This window comes from Gossypium arboreum, chromosome 12 (assembly GCF_025698485.1).
Source record: "Gossypium arboreum isolate Shixiya-1 chromosome 12, ASM2569848v2, whole genome shotgun sequence".
In the NCBI taxonomy this organism is placed as follows: Eukaryota; Viridiplantae; Streptophyta; class Magnoliopsida; order Malvales; family Malvaceae; genus Gossypium; species Gossypium arboreum.
This window is the reverse complement of record NC_069081.1, coordinates 91,958,747-91,975,078: the sequence shown is the minus strand read 5'-3', so window position 1 is coordinate 91,975,078 and position 16,332 is coordinate 91,958,747. Positions and strand designations below refer to the sequence as shown.

The window sequence follows — 16,332 nt, the reverse complement described above, 5'->3', positions numbered from 1 at the left end:
CATGTTTCGGTTGGGTTTGTATAGATTATCGGGATAGAGGACTAAAATGAATAAAAAGGAAAATGGCATGAAATACATTGATTATATTATATGATATGGAAATTGAAATAAAGTATGTGATATAATGTGAAACGTATGAGTTTGATAATAATTTGGATTATGATTATGATTGAGTGATTTTATATGTATTGAATCATAAAATGGGTTGAATGTTGGTACCCTATTAGTTGTTCGGGTTATGTCAGATATAGTTGCCAGTTTACCTTACTTCGGTTTAACCGATTATGCACTTTGGTACCAGTTTTGTATTTTGATTGGACGATCCATGTATTCATCCAAGTCTGAATCATATTAATAGGGTTATAAAGGTGAATTCAGCAAGTGAAATTGTTAAATGAAATGGTTTAACGACATGGCCTCATTTATATTTCTACGTGAAATATGATAGAAAGATCAAATAAGCTATTGAACAAATTATTGAAAAGGAGCCCAGGAGGTAAAAATGATTGTGAATGAGTCAAATGACTCCAAAAATGTGATTGAACAGTAAGCAACCGGGGTAAAAGATATTAAGTGAATATGATATTGAATGACATGTGGTTTTTGTAAGCTTGATTTGAATTGATTAATGAGTTGGCTTATCAATGCTATATGTATGTTATATGTATGAAGATATGGTGGAAATGGATTGTAAATGTAGTCATGAATTAGTTAAACATGAAATGTACAAGTATAAGTATTTGTACTAGATCATGGTATTAATGTTTGTGTTATACTATCTTGAATCATGAAAGTACCACTGAGCCCTACCGTTTAGCGTACAATTTGTTTTCTCCGTATGTAGGTATAGGTGATCCTCGAGAATACGAGAAGAAGTTCCAACATCCAAAAAGTGATCCCCAACTTAGCAAAGTTTGTAAAGTTCTCTTCTAATTAGGATATGGCATGTACCTAGGGTTTAAGCTAGTTTTGTATCATAAATGGTTTTTTTGGAAGTTGGTTTATTAGTGTTATTTTGAAGTACCATTTTGGAATATTTTGGCATGAAATGCAATTGGTATGTTATTGAATTGATTGTTTTTGGAATGTTTAGATGTTATTTCAAGTAGCCCAAACTTGTACCAGGTTGATCCTTTTGGAAATAGTGAGACACATTGCGACGACGTAGTCTCAACATCGTGACAAGATCAATCAAAGAGTTACATTGCGACTTCAACCTGATACTTGAAAATATTTACAAATTGGTCCTAATTCGACCTCGAGTTAGCATTAGAGCTTTTGTAAGCTCGTATAAAACCCTAAAATAATTGTGCATAAATGAACGTTTAATGGTATAAATTTAATATAATTTATCGTAATTACTCCGGCAACAAATGTGACATCCTGTAACTCGGACCTGGAGATCGAGTCCGGTATCAGGGTGCTACATGCACAATAAATGACAAAGTCAATGAATTTTTTTTTTTTATAAAATCAATTGAACTTAATCACTACAAGGCATTACCTTTACTCTTCTTCAGGAATTCCTTCGGCGTTTCAAATTAGATCTTTCAACCCAGATGAGAAACTTTTGTAGAACTGCCATGTTAAATGAAAAATTAAGTAGATAAAATTTACTTAAATAAATATACTTGGATAATATATCATTGAATTATTTAGAGGTGAGCAGTTATATTGGTTAAATCGGTTAAGGATTTGGTTAGAATGGGTTATTGAAATTCATAATTGAAGCAGGGAAAGAGATTAGTTAATTGACTGAAGTTAAATTAATTCGTTTAGGTGGATCAGAATTAAAATTGGTGGATGGATTTTTTATTGTTGAAGATTTATAAATTAATTTAATTATAAATGAAAAACTTATCGATCTTGAAATATCGATGATTCCATCCATCTATGTTCCAATAAAAGACATCTCATTCATTGAACACATAGATATGGCTTAGACAAGAGAGATCACAGTAAAAAAGGGGTTCTTAATGAACTATGGTTCAAAAGGTCTAATTCAGAAATTCAATCGCTACTTTACAAGAATTGAGAAATTAGTCCCTTTAATTTCTCATAATTTGATTCTAGTACTTTTCAAAAACTAATAAGATAGTGCAGTTGTTGATAAACACATTGTTGAATTGCTAATTAGTTGCTTACAAATTGTTGAATTGCTTCCATGTCAACAATTTGACAACAAAATTTTAACAAAATTATTTAAATGGACTAAATTCTCGATATTCCTAAAGTAATAAAACCAAATAATAACAAATTAGGGTATAGGGACTAATTTCTCAATTTTCGCAAACGTTGCTATGCAAGTATATACCTTGTGAAACTCCAATGTGTCCACCAGTTTTCCGGAACTCCACCATGTGCAAGCATGGAGCAACCTCAAACACCTGAGATCAAAACAGCAATGATTATTTTATTTTATTTTTTGCATTTCTTTGCTTCTATTGATTTTAATAATAAAAAAATGTTAGGCAACAATTAAGTACCTCAGTAGCTACAGAAAGTTCGCCCTTTCTACCACTTTTATCACCTTTCAGTTTCATCTATTATGATGTGAATAACACATACATGAGACATAAAACATAGTTAGTAATCAAACATATGTGGAAATCAGCCAGTGCATGCCGGTGCAACATAACCTTGTAGTTTCTCTTGTCAACATTGAAGCCTAAAGGCTTTGCAGAATCCTCAATTTTCGAGATGATTTCGTTAGGAGGACATTGGGAAGCAAAACTGGTCTGTCGCTTTGCAAGATGCTGTCGTTCCGAATTCCGATCCGACCCACAAACCAAAAAGATTATAATATGACTATAATATATTCAAATTCTTGAATCAACAGAACATTTTAGCATACCATTTGTTTCTCAAACAAACTGTCAAGACAAAAGCTTTGGGACCTAGAGATAAGTTCAAAAGCATTCATGGACATAGGTTTCACTTTCCTTTCTGTTACAAGATTTTCCTGGAAAATCATGGAATTAACAATAAGTAAATGTCACATAATGACAGACCACGTTGTGTTTATATATAAATGGTTATGACAAGACGCCAGGACCTGTTTGGAGTCATTGAAAGCAACATCAATGTCATCAAGGTTTACATCCTCTTCTTTTTCGAATTGGGGTAGTTTGTACCCTTTCTTGAACCATTTATCTTGTAAAATTTCAGGAATAGTTATACGCTGCCACAAAAAGCAGAATTTCAACGCAATTGATGCATGCATGTATCATTTATAACAAGTTTTCGGAACATACAGTAAGAGGGTTCGGATCGAGAATCCATTGTATCAATCTCCTTGAACCGGATGAAAACCACGACGAGCAAGTGAAATCAGCCTTGGAAATCTGAATATATTATCATAAAAAGGTTTTAACCAAGTTCTCATCCGGAAAATAATCCACAACTTGGGATTTTTACTTACTTTTTGATACATGCTTATGAGGTTTGGTTCATCAAAGGGCATATAACCAGCCATGAGTACAAAGAGGATAACACCACAAGACCATGTATCTGATGCTCTACCATCATAACCTTGATCTCTAAGCACCTGATAAACAAAATCAGACACAATGTTACAACTCACCGTATCACCATAATGGGTAAAAGTATCGTGGAGGCCTCTATATTAGTAGTTAAACTATATTTTACTCCTATTCAAAAAAATGGTCAAATTAATCCTTAAACATTTAATCAAAGAGCAAATTAATCCTTACGTTAAAAATTTCATTTATCTCTACTTTAGTAGAAATGACGAACTTACTTTTTAATCTAATGTATAGGAGCTAACTTGCTCATTTTCAGAGTAGATGGGACAAAATGCAGTCCAACTTGAACCTCCATAGTACTTTTATTTCTCCGTAATGTCATTATAAATACCTCAGGTGCACCATAATTTGGTGTCCCACAGGCTGTATGGAGCAAACCATCCTCCTACATTATTTGGAAACATATTGTTACTTTGCTTACATAATTTGCGAACATATTGTTACATTGGTATAAGGTTTTACCCAAACTTCTTGTGATAAAGAATTTAATCCAAAATCTGAGATTTTGAGAACACCATGGGTGTCTAGAAGAAGGTTTTCAGGCTGCAAAAAAAAAAATGGAGTATTACATATGAATTATGCTACTAATTGACAAAGTCTGAAAAGTGTTGAAACATACAAGTGATGAATGAGTTAATTAAAGGGCGAGTTGAACATTCAAATCTCTATTGTAAACGCCTGTACCATGGCAGAAATCAACTACATTAATAAGCTGCTGGAAAAAGGTTCTAGCTTCATCCTCTTTGAGTCTCCCACGACTGGCCTATATAAATATCAAATGATTTTTAGTACAATAAATAATAAACCCCGATTTTGTGTATATTAAATTATGATACACTCACACTATAAGTGAAAAATAGAATCATGTAATAAATTTATTTATAAAAATTAATATACAAAATTAATTATGTAATGACCTGAATTTTACCGATGTCAAAAGTATATTTTGGTCTTTATTTTTGAAAAGTGGATTAAGTAAATATTTATTTAAAAATATTTACGAAGTACAATGAGTGGTTAATTAGAGTTTAATTAAGTGAATTTAATTTAATTAAGAATAATTGGATAAAAGGATTAAATTGAATGAAGTGTGAAAATTTAATTATAGAATAAAGAAAATTAAAAGGACTAAATAAGTAAATAAACCAAAAAGAGTGCTAAGTGTATGACAAAAATAAAATACAAGTATAATAAATATAATACACACATTTGTAATACATATATGTATTTGCTTATTATTTAAGTAAATATTAATGTATTTATTATTATTAAATTAATATTATATGATAAATAAATAAAAGTTGACAAATGTATGATATGTATAGTGACATGTGTGATACTAATATACATACATTTGTAAAATACATGTATATTTACTTATTATATAAGTATATTATTAAATAATATATTATATAATAAATAGATTAGTGAAAGACAAGTGTGATATTATAATGGATACAAATGTTAAAAGAATATTTGTTATTAAATAGATTTTTATAATGGATAATTATTAAGTTATTATATTATATTATATATATATAATGGTTTAATGAAATAAAGAAAGAAAAAGAATAGAAATAGAAACAGGAAGGGAAAATTGAAGGTTTGAAGCTTGAGGTTTAAATAGGTATGTCAATTTAGCCATTTTACTTAATTTTGATGTTTTAGAAGCTTTAGAACAAAGTTTTGATAAAATTAAGTTGATATTTTGAAAGTTATTAGATTTGTAGGTAATGTTCATGTTGAGTAAAATGATGAAATAAGGGTTAAATTGATAGAAATTCAAGTTAGAAATGAAATAAGGATTGAATTGTAAAGTAATTCATAAATTTTATGTTGTAGGGACTAAATTGATGAAATTTCAAAATTAGGAAAATATGTTGGAAAATCAATAGTTAAGTATGAGTTTGAACAAAATTTGAATAGAAATGAAGTATGAATTAAGATAGAAAAAGTAAGTGAATTTAGTTAAGATTAAATTGAGATTAAAGTAGAAATTGAATAGAAATTGTATTAATTAGATATAAATTAGTAGTGAATTAATGAATATGAATTGTTTTAATTCCCGTAGCTAATGTTGTCTGGGGAAATCTCGGCTAAGTAAGGAAAAATGGCAAAGACAACGGGAGTTAGCTCGAGAAAATACGGTTTGTTTTTCTATAATCTGAACTTAATACTTAAATTGTTGGATTTATTATTTAATATATATATATGTAGTAGGTGTAGGTGTTTTGAGATGATTATTTGAATTGGATTGAATATTGATTATATTGAATTAATTTATGAATATATGTGAATGTTTGAATTGAAATGAATATTGATGTGGAAATTGAATAATAAATATTTGTTATATTGGAAAATATATGTAGTTGGAAGTGTGATGAAATTGATAGAAAATTGTGATTATTGTGAAATTGAATATTTATTAGTGAAAAGTGAATGGAATTATATTGAATTGAAAAAAATATAGTTAATTAATTAAAATATGAATTAATTGAAAATTGGAAAGTGAATTAAATACCCTATTAACTAGTCGGGCTAGTCGGATATAGTTGGCATGCCATAGGTTATGGAAGAGTACGGGGTTTTGCCGGCTTGACTTCATCGATCGAGCACTTATGTGTCGGATATTGTTCTTTATTCTTGTTACCGATTCGGCACTTTGTGTGTCGGATATTATTCTTATTATCAGTTATTATTATCGTTCGGATTTGTTCGATGAGGTACTCGTGTACCGCATCTTATCTTTATATCTTTATATCATTCTTTATCATATCGTTATTATTATCATTATTGTTCCACTTGGCCGATGAGGCACTATGTGCCGTACTGGTGTGTTGGTTGGATCCGTGTATCCGTCTAGGTCCGAGTCATGTTAATAGGGGTAAATAAAGGAACTGGAAAGATCAGTTGTTACTGAATAATTTAATTGTTACTGTATATTTGATTTTTACTGAATAATTTACTGTTACTGGATAACCGATCAATTGATTGATACTGAATAACTGACTATTACTAAAAAAATAATTGTTCTGATTGACTGATCGTTAATGAATATTACTGATTGATTAATTGCTATTGAAAAATAATAAATGATTTTGAATTTAAAGTAGACCAAAAAATTGGTTGGAAAGTGAATGTTTGAATACTCATTGAGTTTGAATAGTTCAATATATATAAATTAATATGTTTTATAATTGTTTAAGTGTTCAGATTATAGAAATACCACTAAGTGTATACTCAGCGTACGGTTTGTTTCCGTGCACAGGTTAAGTTAAGGCCAGATCATTGAATCAGCATCCCAGGCCGATCCCAAACTCGATGAGGTAAAGCATGTTGAGTATTGGTAATGGCATGTACCTAGGATGTCTTATGAGAGTCATTTAGGTTGTGAAAGTATTGATAAAATAAGTAAATTATGATTGGCAATGGTATATAGTATGAATTTGAAATTTGAAAGAAAAATTCGTAGTAATTCTCATTTAGTCCCGAATTGATTTTACTGTTCATATTGGACGCGAGAGCCCATTAAAGGGACGTCATCTTAAAATTATGATGAGTCTGAACGTTTATATTTAATTAATATCTGTATTGTACTGTACTGATTGGTAATGTCTCATAACCCTGTTCCAGCGACGGTATACGGTTAGGGGTTGTTACAAATTATATGGGTATGTTTTTTATCTTTTATATGAAACATATAAAAAAAATATCTTTAAAATGATATAATTTACTTCGTATAATAATATTTTAATAAGTACTTAATTGAATTGATTAATTTATAACACCCATTTAATAAAGTAATTAATAAAAAAATAATTTTTCCCACTAGTGGATGCTATAAATTAACGACAAAATGCTTACAATTTTGTCAAAAAGCTCTCCACCATCGATATATTCGATCACTATATAAATCTTTGTCTTGCTTGCCGTAACCTATGGATTTAAAAAATAAAAATTAAAATAATATAATATAATCTTATCAGTAATAATCTTACATCTATGTTCTAGGGATTAAGATTATTTACCTCGTATATTTTGATTACATTGGGATGCTTGATGAGCTTCATTATTGATATTTCCCTTTTTATCTGTTCCAAATAAAAGCACCCATTCAAGCAAAAAGGAAAATAAAACATCTTGAATGCAATAAAATATGGGATTAATTTTATTCCCAAGATTATCTTAAAAGAATCAAAATTTTAGATTTGTGTTTCGTAAATAGATCAAATAGTTTTGGGAAAGCTTATTTTTGTTTAGGATATTTTCTAATTCGATTCGGTTTTAAATTTACTCATAATTCAATATGACAGGTTAAGTAAGAGTTTTAATCCTCCAAAATACATTGATTTCTCTGAAATAAAAATTACTATTTAGCCGCTCATTAATTATGAATAGAAGTTTGAACTTTAAACCCAAAAATATAAAAATTTTATTTAACTTAAAAAGATATAAAATAAAATTATACTTTTAATCTTTAAAATTTATAATTTAATTATAAATATCAACACATATTCTTATATCAATTAACAAAGGGTTAATATAAATTTTGACCCTTTAGACTTAGTAACCAAGTCCATATTAGTATTTGTACTTTTTTTCCATTTTATTACCTAAACTTATAATTAAGTTCATTTTATCCTTAAATTGAATTCAACTAAAATTTAATGACATGACACTCTAAGTTAGACAACATTATCACCTAAATGATGTGTTATATCATCATTTTTAAGTTCAAGCATCAAAATAAACCAAAAACTATATAGGAACCAATTAGGACCTAATTGCAAAGGGGCTAAAAATTATATTAAATCCAAATAAAGTCCATGCATTTTACGTGGAGGATCATAGCAATGGTCCAATTTTTTGAAATGAGTAGACGTAAGACCCACATTTTTATTGACGACCGGCAAACATCTATGTGGTTTTCCATATACATGCAAAGATTATATTTTTACCTGTTCGACAATCCGGCGGCGGAGGACTTGCTCACGGTCCAGGATTTTAATGGCAACACACTCGCCGGTCTCCACATTTTTAGCGAATTTAACCTTCGCAGAGCTCCACTCACCCAACGTTCTTCCCAGTTCGTACTTCCCCACACGTGTCCTCGTCGTCCGTACCTGTCCCACGGTATTATTACTACTCTTCTTCGTGCTCATTGTCCTGCTTTAAACAATCCGTACAGATTTCCCCTTTTTTTAGGGGAGTTCTTTGGCGTGGGGAGAATTGACGAGAGAGAGAAAAAGAGCGGAAATGTGGTGGTGAGGGGGAAGAAAACGGCGGAGGCAACAGCGAAGGAGTGGCAGGAATGATTTGAAAGGAAGCATGGAATTATAGATATCGAGGCATTAGAGGGATTATATTGGTGAGCGGGAAATGTGGGGCCCAGAGGATAATGACGTGGATCCGGAAACATAGTTGCTCCTTCCGTGGCTGCCTTTTTGAATTTACTAACTTAACCCTTCTGATCTTATCTATTAAATTTAACGAATTTACGTAGAATGGGGCAAAAGACAATTATCCCCTCCCATCATTTCTTTCTTTAAAAGGAAACAAAACACGTGGGTTAACGAGTTTCGTGTTGGAGTGGATTTATTTTTTTTGCTTTATTACTTGTCTCGTTTTCCATATTTTAAAAAGTAGAATAAACTATAAAAAATACTCTCTCTTTTTTTCGGATCATATATTAGTTATTTATATTTGAAATGTTATATTTTAATTACTTATATTATTATTTTGTTACAAAATAGTCATTCTATCGTTAAGTTTCATTACCTCCCTAACGACGATCTTACATGGTAGTCTAAATGAATTTTAAGTATCAACTCCAAGTGAGATGAGAATAGATTTTTAATTAAATAAATTTAATTAATTAAAATTTTTAAATTAATTACACCTTGAACTGAAAAAGAAAAATCGTTCGTCTCTTTTTTCTTTTAGTTTTCTTTTCTATTTTGACTGAAAAAATTATTCTTATCCAAGTTTATATTTAAAACCCATTTGGGCTGCCATCTAGGATTGCCGTTAGGAAAGTAATAGAGCTTAACAATGGAATGACTACTTAGTAACAAAATGATAACGTAAATGACTAAAACATAATATTTCAAACATAAATAATTAAAATGTAATTTGAGGCAAACAAAAGTGATAGTTTACTCTAAAAAGTATTTTATTTATTTATAATTCTAAATTGAGAAAATTAATATTTTTCCATTTTTATCCAATTTGAAATATTATTTTGACTTAATTCCCAATTTGATAATTATTTTTCTCAAATACTTAAATTTTTTATCTGAAGTATGCAAATGTGAATGTTTTAGTTGAACAAAAATTGTTCACACAATAACATTTTAAAATTTTCAGAACACAAATTTGAAGAAATTATTTTAGAAATATATATTATTTAAAAATATTTTATTTGAATTAAATAATGTAGTAAAGAGAAAAGGTACCGTTTCTTCCTGTTTCTCATTGACTCCCCCTCTTTAACTAGCAGGAAAGTTAGAACAAATATTAAGGTTTGAGACCCAGCTGATTCCTTTCATCTCTACTGCTCCCATTGACACCAATTCTTCATCTCTTCTCTTATATTTTAAAATTTCTATTCAAAATATTTACTGGAAACCTTCTGGGGATTCAAGTCTCTCAAAGGGTAAAATATTTTAATATAATTTGTTACTCTGTTGAAGAGAATTAAGGTTCATGATAAAATGAACTGATGATGTTCCCTATTTAAGAATTTTAAAGTTGAAGATAGAAACAATTTATGTTTAGGGTTGAACAAAACTCGATTTTTTAAAATTTTGATGAATTGGTCTGGGGCGAAACTAGGGGGCTAGTAGGCCTGATCTCCCTAAAATGGAAAACTTTCCATTTAGACTCTTTAAATTTTTAAAATTTTAAATTAGTAAAGGTAAAATTACACTTTGGCCTCTAAAAATGATAAAAATTTGATTTAATTCTTTAAAATTATAAAAATATAGGCTATAAAAATAGTGAAATTATATTTTACTATAGTAAAATTACAATTTAATTTCAGCCCTTAAAAATTTCTAACATTGCCCTTAAAGTGGCATATATATGGATTGTCGTGTGGATACATATCATTATTTAATTAGTTTTTATAATTTAAATTTTCAATATTATTATAAAAATTAAAAATTAAAAATTATTAAAATTATTTAAAAAGTATGAAATTTATAGTAAATATTTTATTATATTTTAAATTTTATTAAACATTAATATGTTATTATCTACTTGACAATTTATGTATATGCCAACATTAGAAAAATTAATATTAATTTTTCTATTTAATAAAAATCCATATTCAAAACTAAAAGAGAAAAAATCAAATAAAAATTAAAATAAATATTTTTATGAAATTTTGAGTGGGAAAAAATCATTATGCCTGACCTTAATGCATTTGTAACACGTGCACCAATGGAACTCTTCAATCCACAAACCAACCGAGCAAGACTGGTGATCGTCATCGCCATCATGATTGTTATTAGTATTCTCCATAAATCAGCCAATGGAACTCTCTTTTATACCATACCATATGTATACTTGCCTTATCTTCCTATTCAACGTCTCTAACGACTCCATCATGTGGGAACCACTATTTTACTTCTTTTAGTTTTCATCAATTATTAGTAATACAAATAGACGTGGAAACTACGGATTTTAAACATAGATATATATTTAAAATAATTTATTATAAATAATAAAACATATAAATTTAAATTAATTAATTATAATAACACATAAAATTAAAATATAAATATATCGTATTAATAATACTAAATGTATTACAATTATTTATCCCGACATTATCATTAAACGTGAGTTAGTATCGAGTTGATTTATGATACCGATTCAACTAACAAAATAAATATATACAATTAGAATAAAAATAAATAAATATATATAATTTATGGAAATAATAAATTATGCATATTAAAATAAGTATATATAAAATACATCAAAATGAAACTTTGATTAAATGGTAATTTTAATGTTTTATTATTTCAATTTCCATTATATGCATATCTTTTTAGTTTTGTGAAAATAAAAGACTAAAATATTCTCAAATAATATGACTTATTTTAATTATGAAAGGGTAATTTTTAATTTCCTTAATCACCAACTCATTAAAATACTTAATAAATAGTATAAATCATTTTATTTTAAAATATAATAAATTAAATACTTATTTAAAAAATAAAGTGATTTTTAAATTATTTAAAAAGGAGGATTTTTTTCTCCTACTACATTAGAGAACCGATTCAACATGCATAGAACATGTATGACACTTTAATTTTTTTTTTTCCTAGAAAAGATAAGATTATCAAATGTTAGCCTTTTATGAAACCACCAATGGCAGTTTAATAGAAAGTTGACATGTGAAACTGCCGTGTGGCCATTTAACCCATTTTTAAGTGTAATTTATAAGAAAAAGTTTTTTTTTAATATTTATAGAAATGAGTTAATTTTTTTATTATTTATTAAAAAGGGCCAAATTCTCTAAAAGCGCATCTTCGTCAGCGCGATGTCAGGTGACATGTCAACAAAATCCTCTCCCAAGGACGCGTTTTGCTCCGTTTTTTAGGGTTAAGATTTTTCTACATTTAAGGTTAGGGTTTTACGGTTTAAGATTTTTAAGAAAAAAATCAAATAAATTAGGGTTTTGAGTTACTTAATTAAATTAATTATTAATTTAAAAATAAATTAGATTTGGGTTTAGGATTAATTAATTAAATTATGGATTAGTTTTTAAAATAATTTTGTGTTTAGGGTAATGGAAAAAATATATTAGCAATAAAAAAAATTTCTACAATAGTTTCTGAAAAAATAAATTAGAGAAGACGTATCTGAAAAATAATTTTAAGAAGATGTTTTTAAACAAATAGTATCGAAAACGCTTCAAGCAGGATGCATTGCAAGCAAAAGTACTGAAAAAAGCTCCCACGTGGATGTTTTTTTTCTACAGTAGTTTCTGAAAAAATAATTTTGAAAAGATGTTTTTGAACAAATAGTGTCAAAAACGTTTCAAGCAGAATGCACTATCAGCAAAAGTACTGAAAAAAGCTCTCACGTGGACGCTTTTTTCCTACAGTTGTTTCTGAAAAAATAATTTTAAGAAGATGTTTCTAAACAAATAGTGTCAAAAACGCTTCAAGCAGAATGCACTATCAGCAAAAGTACTGAAAAAAGCTCCCACATGGACGCTCTTTTTCTACAGTAGTTTCTGAAAAAATAATTTTGGGAAGATGTTTCTGAACAAATAGTGTCAAAAACGCTTCAAGCAGGATCTACTATCATCAAAAATACTGAAAAAAGCTCCCACGTGGACGCTCTTTTTCTACAGTAGTTCCTATTTGGCTTGAGCCTATAAATGAGCCAAATTTTATTCTCAGATTGCATAAGTTACAGCAAGAAAAATTAAAGACGCTAAGCAGAATAGAAATTGAAGATAAGTGAACGTATTAGTGTTCTTATTTACTATGATAGTAAGGTCTGTCACACCGAGAACAGCGTTGTTTTTTTATCGGAAAATACAATGCAACTGATTTTTAATCAGAACATAGATTTTACAGAACTTTGTAAAATAAGTAGGCGTAAAATTTTCGAAACGATGCCAATGAAAGTTTTGTCTATTAGGTATCGATTTTGTACTTCTGTTGATCCTGTGACATATGACTCATTCGACATCAAAGGTGCTCGTAGCTTAGAGGCAATGGTGCAGACTCATCTCGCTAGTAGATCACCCTATATTGAGTTATATGTACAATTTTCATCGTCAAATGATGCATTTGCGACTTCAACATCTACTGTTGTTCGAGAGGAATACACGAACCCTGCCCGACACTCCGTTAGTGGATGGGACATGCACTTCGGTGGGTCGATGTTTGATGCTGGAAATACGTACTGGGAAATGACATCAACTTCTAGTAGTTGGCAATTTACATCTAATTAGGGACGTTATGAAACGCCCAAAAGAAGGGATGATGTACTCCTTACGACGCCCACCGGTAAGGGGACCTCGTACGTTGCAGATGATGGTGAGTTAGATAATGAGTCTGATGTTTCACTTTGAGAGCCCAACCTCGATGGTGCAGAAGTTGCATTATTTTCCGAACTGGAGCCTATTGCAATCGAACCTGAAGATATTGACAAGGGTTTAAATGAAGAAGAAGATCCACGATTCAGGGCATACTCGCCTCCAGCCCACATGCATAATGTCGATCTATCGCAGATGTTGCGTTGGAGTTTCCAGATCTACCACACAGAACACGTGATCATACAAGTTCGTTATTGGATTCGGGTCAATTGGAAGTTGGTAATAAGTTTTCCAATAATGATAATTTTCTTGGTACATTGAAACAACATAGTATCATGAACAGGGTTAACTACCACGTGGTTAAATCTAAATCTGATAAGTTTGAGGCAAAGTGTGCAGTGCAAGACGGTACATGTTCATGGAAAATCTATGCCTCATTGAGGAAAAGGACAGGGTTGTAGGAGATAAAAAAAGTACAATGGTCCACATACATGTGCTAGAGGTACAGTATTTAAGGTTTTTGAATAATACTGTTATTATGTAATGTTGCATTATTTAACGTACTTCACTGACAGGTGTTGCACAAGATCATCCCAAGATGGATTCAGATATGTTAGCTAGCTTAATACTACCGACTGTGAAGGCAGATCTCAGGACTTCAGTGCAGGTCTTAATTGTCAATATTCGTAACTAAATGAGGTACGCGCACTCTTACCACAAGGCTTGGATAGCTAAGCAGAAGGCGTTAGAAAAGATGCATAGTGGGTGGGACGCTTCATATAATGAAATGTGGCAGTTGTGTCAAGTGCTAAAGGGATACATCCCAGGTTACATAACAAACCTTGAAACGACACTTGCATACTACAATGACTGATTTTTCCGTGGATGCTAAATGTTTAAACGTCTATTCTGGAGCTTTAAGCAATATCGAGACACATTTCTATACTGCAAGCCATTGGTACAAATTGATGGTACCTTTATGTTTGGTAAATATACCCATCGGCTATTGCTAGCTGTGGCACAGAATGGCGAAGGCGCGGGTGAACACCATGCACACAGTGTGTCACGATCGAGATAACCTATGGTTTCATGTGACGGAGTTTGACAGACTGCACCAAGGTATTACTGGAGGGCAATATCTTGTACACTTAAGAAATAGGACTTGCGACTGTGGGAGGTTTGACGCACTTTGTTATCCATGCGCTCATGTAATTGCAGCTTGTCAGAATCTTCGTTTGGATCCCATGAGCTATGTCGACGAAGTGTACAAAATAAAATACATGTATAACGTGTCAAGACACTTATTCTCACCGGTCCCAGATAAACATAAGTGGTCGTCTGTATCGCTTGCTCCGTTTAAGTTGTTTCCGGATAGAGAATTGCATCGTAAACCAAAGGGTCAACCTTACTCGACTAGAATACGTAACAATATGGATATTCGAGAAACAACCAACCAACAAAAGTTATGCGGATGGTGTAGGAACCCAGGCCATACAAGTCGATCATGTCCAAATCGAAATAGCTGATAGTTGTTGTAATAAAACTATGTTGCATTTTTTATATTTTATTAAAAATATAAAAATATTCAAAATATTACCTTATTTAAAAGAACCTCTATTTTATTAAAAATATAAAAGTAAATTACAATTACTTTATTCAAAACAATTTTTATTTTATTAAATGAAACAATATAAAAAATTTTGTACAAATATATTAAAAAAATTAATATTGGTGCGGGCCCGATTTAGTGCCACATGGGGTTGTTGACGGTTACGCACTGGATTCCTCATTTGTCCAGTTTCTGGCAGGGTTGTGGTTGCTCCGGTGGGGATTCTGATTCCTTCGACAAGGGATCTAATTGTGGGTGTTGGGAGGATGACCCATCTTAATAGAATAGTAAATGCAGAGGTGTTTGCATCACCCATGGTGAATGAGTTTAAATCCCATAAAGAAATGGGGATTGGTAAAAAGAAGAGCTCATCAATGGCGCCTCGTGCGATCCCTAATGCGACGATGGCTTATAGATTGGCGGTCTATTTGGAGTAATCGGGAATGGAGATGAACCGGGTCATGCATTCCAACCTGCCATAGGACTGGAAAAAGGAAACATATAAGGGTCAGGATACATAAAATTGCTAAATACGCACCTGACATAATCTGAACAGGCTGTGATGTGGGTGTCGTCGGTTGAAGTGATGGGCCCGATGATTTTGTGAGCGCTGTTGATGGGCCTGGTGATTGTATGGACATCGTTGATGGGCTCGGTGATTGTGTGGGCACTGTTGTTGAGCCCGCGTCGTCATCCCTTCTTCTTGGATTTAAAGGGCCTCGTTGTTCCCTTTCGACACGAATTTTCCATCACCTTTCATCTGCCGACAGTAAATATGACTTGTCATGAATCCTAAACCATGGCATGTATTCCGGTACGCACGCTAACTCTGTAACAATGATCGGTTCCCGAGTAGGTATGTAATCATACCGATTTTCCTACATTTCACTATATGCTGACCAATATCTCGGTCAATCCATATGCAACTGCCGTAAGTCGATTTCGTGCTCATCATCGAGCACTTCAAGTGCTACGGGAATCGGTTGTCAGAATCCAAATTGCCGCAATATTCTATCTGATTGGTGCATCTCCACGATGGCATAGTTGACCAATAGGACCTTCACATGCCAAATGTTTGAATTTTGAAAGTATTCATCAGAAATTACTGCCCGAAT

At 31.1% G+C, this 16,332-nt stretch overlaps 1 pseudogene; it reads right to left on the bottom strand.

Moving 5' to 3' along the window:
• Positions 1–1,536: 1,536 nt before the first annotated feature.
• Positions 1,537–8,871, bottom strand: LOC108477697 (CBL-interacting serine/threonine-protein kinase 9-like; annotated as a pseudogene).
• Between the last annotated feature and the right edge of the window lie 7,461 nt (positions 8,872–16,332).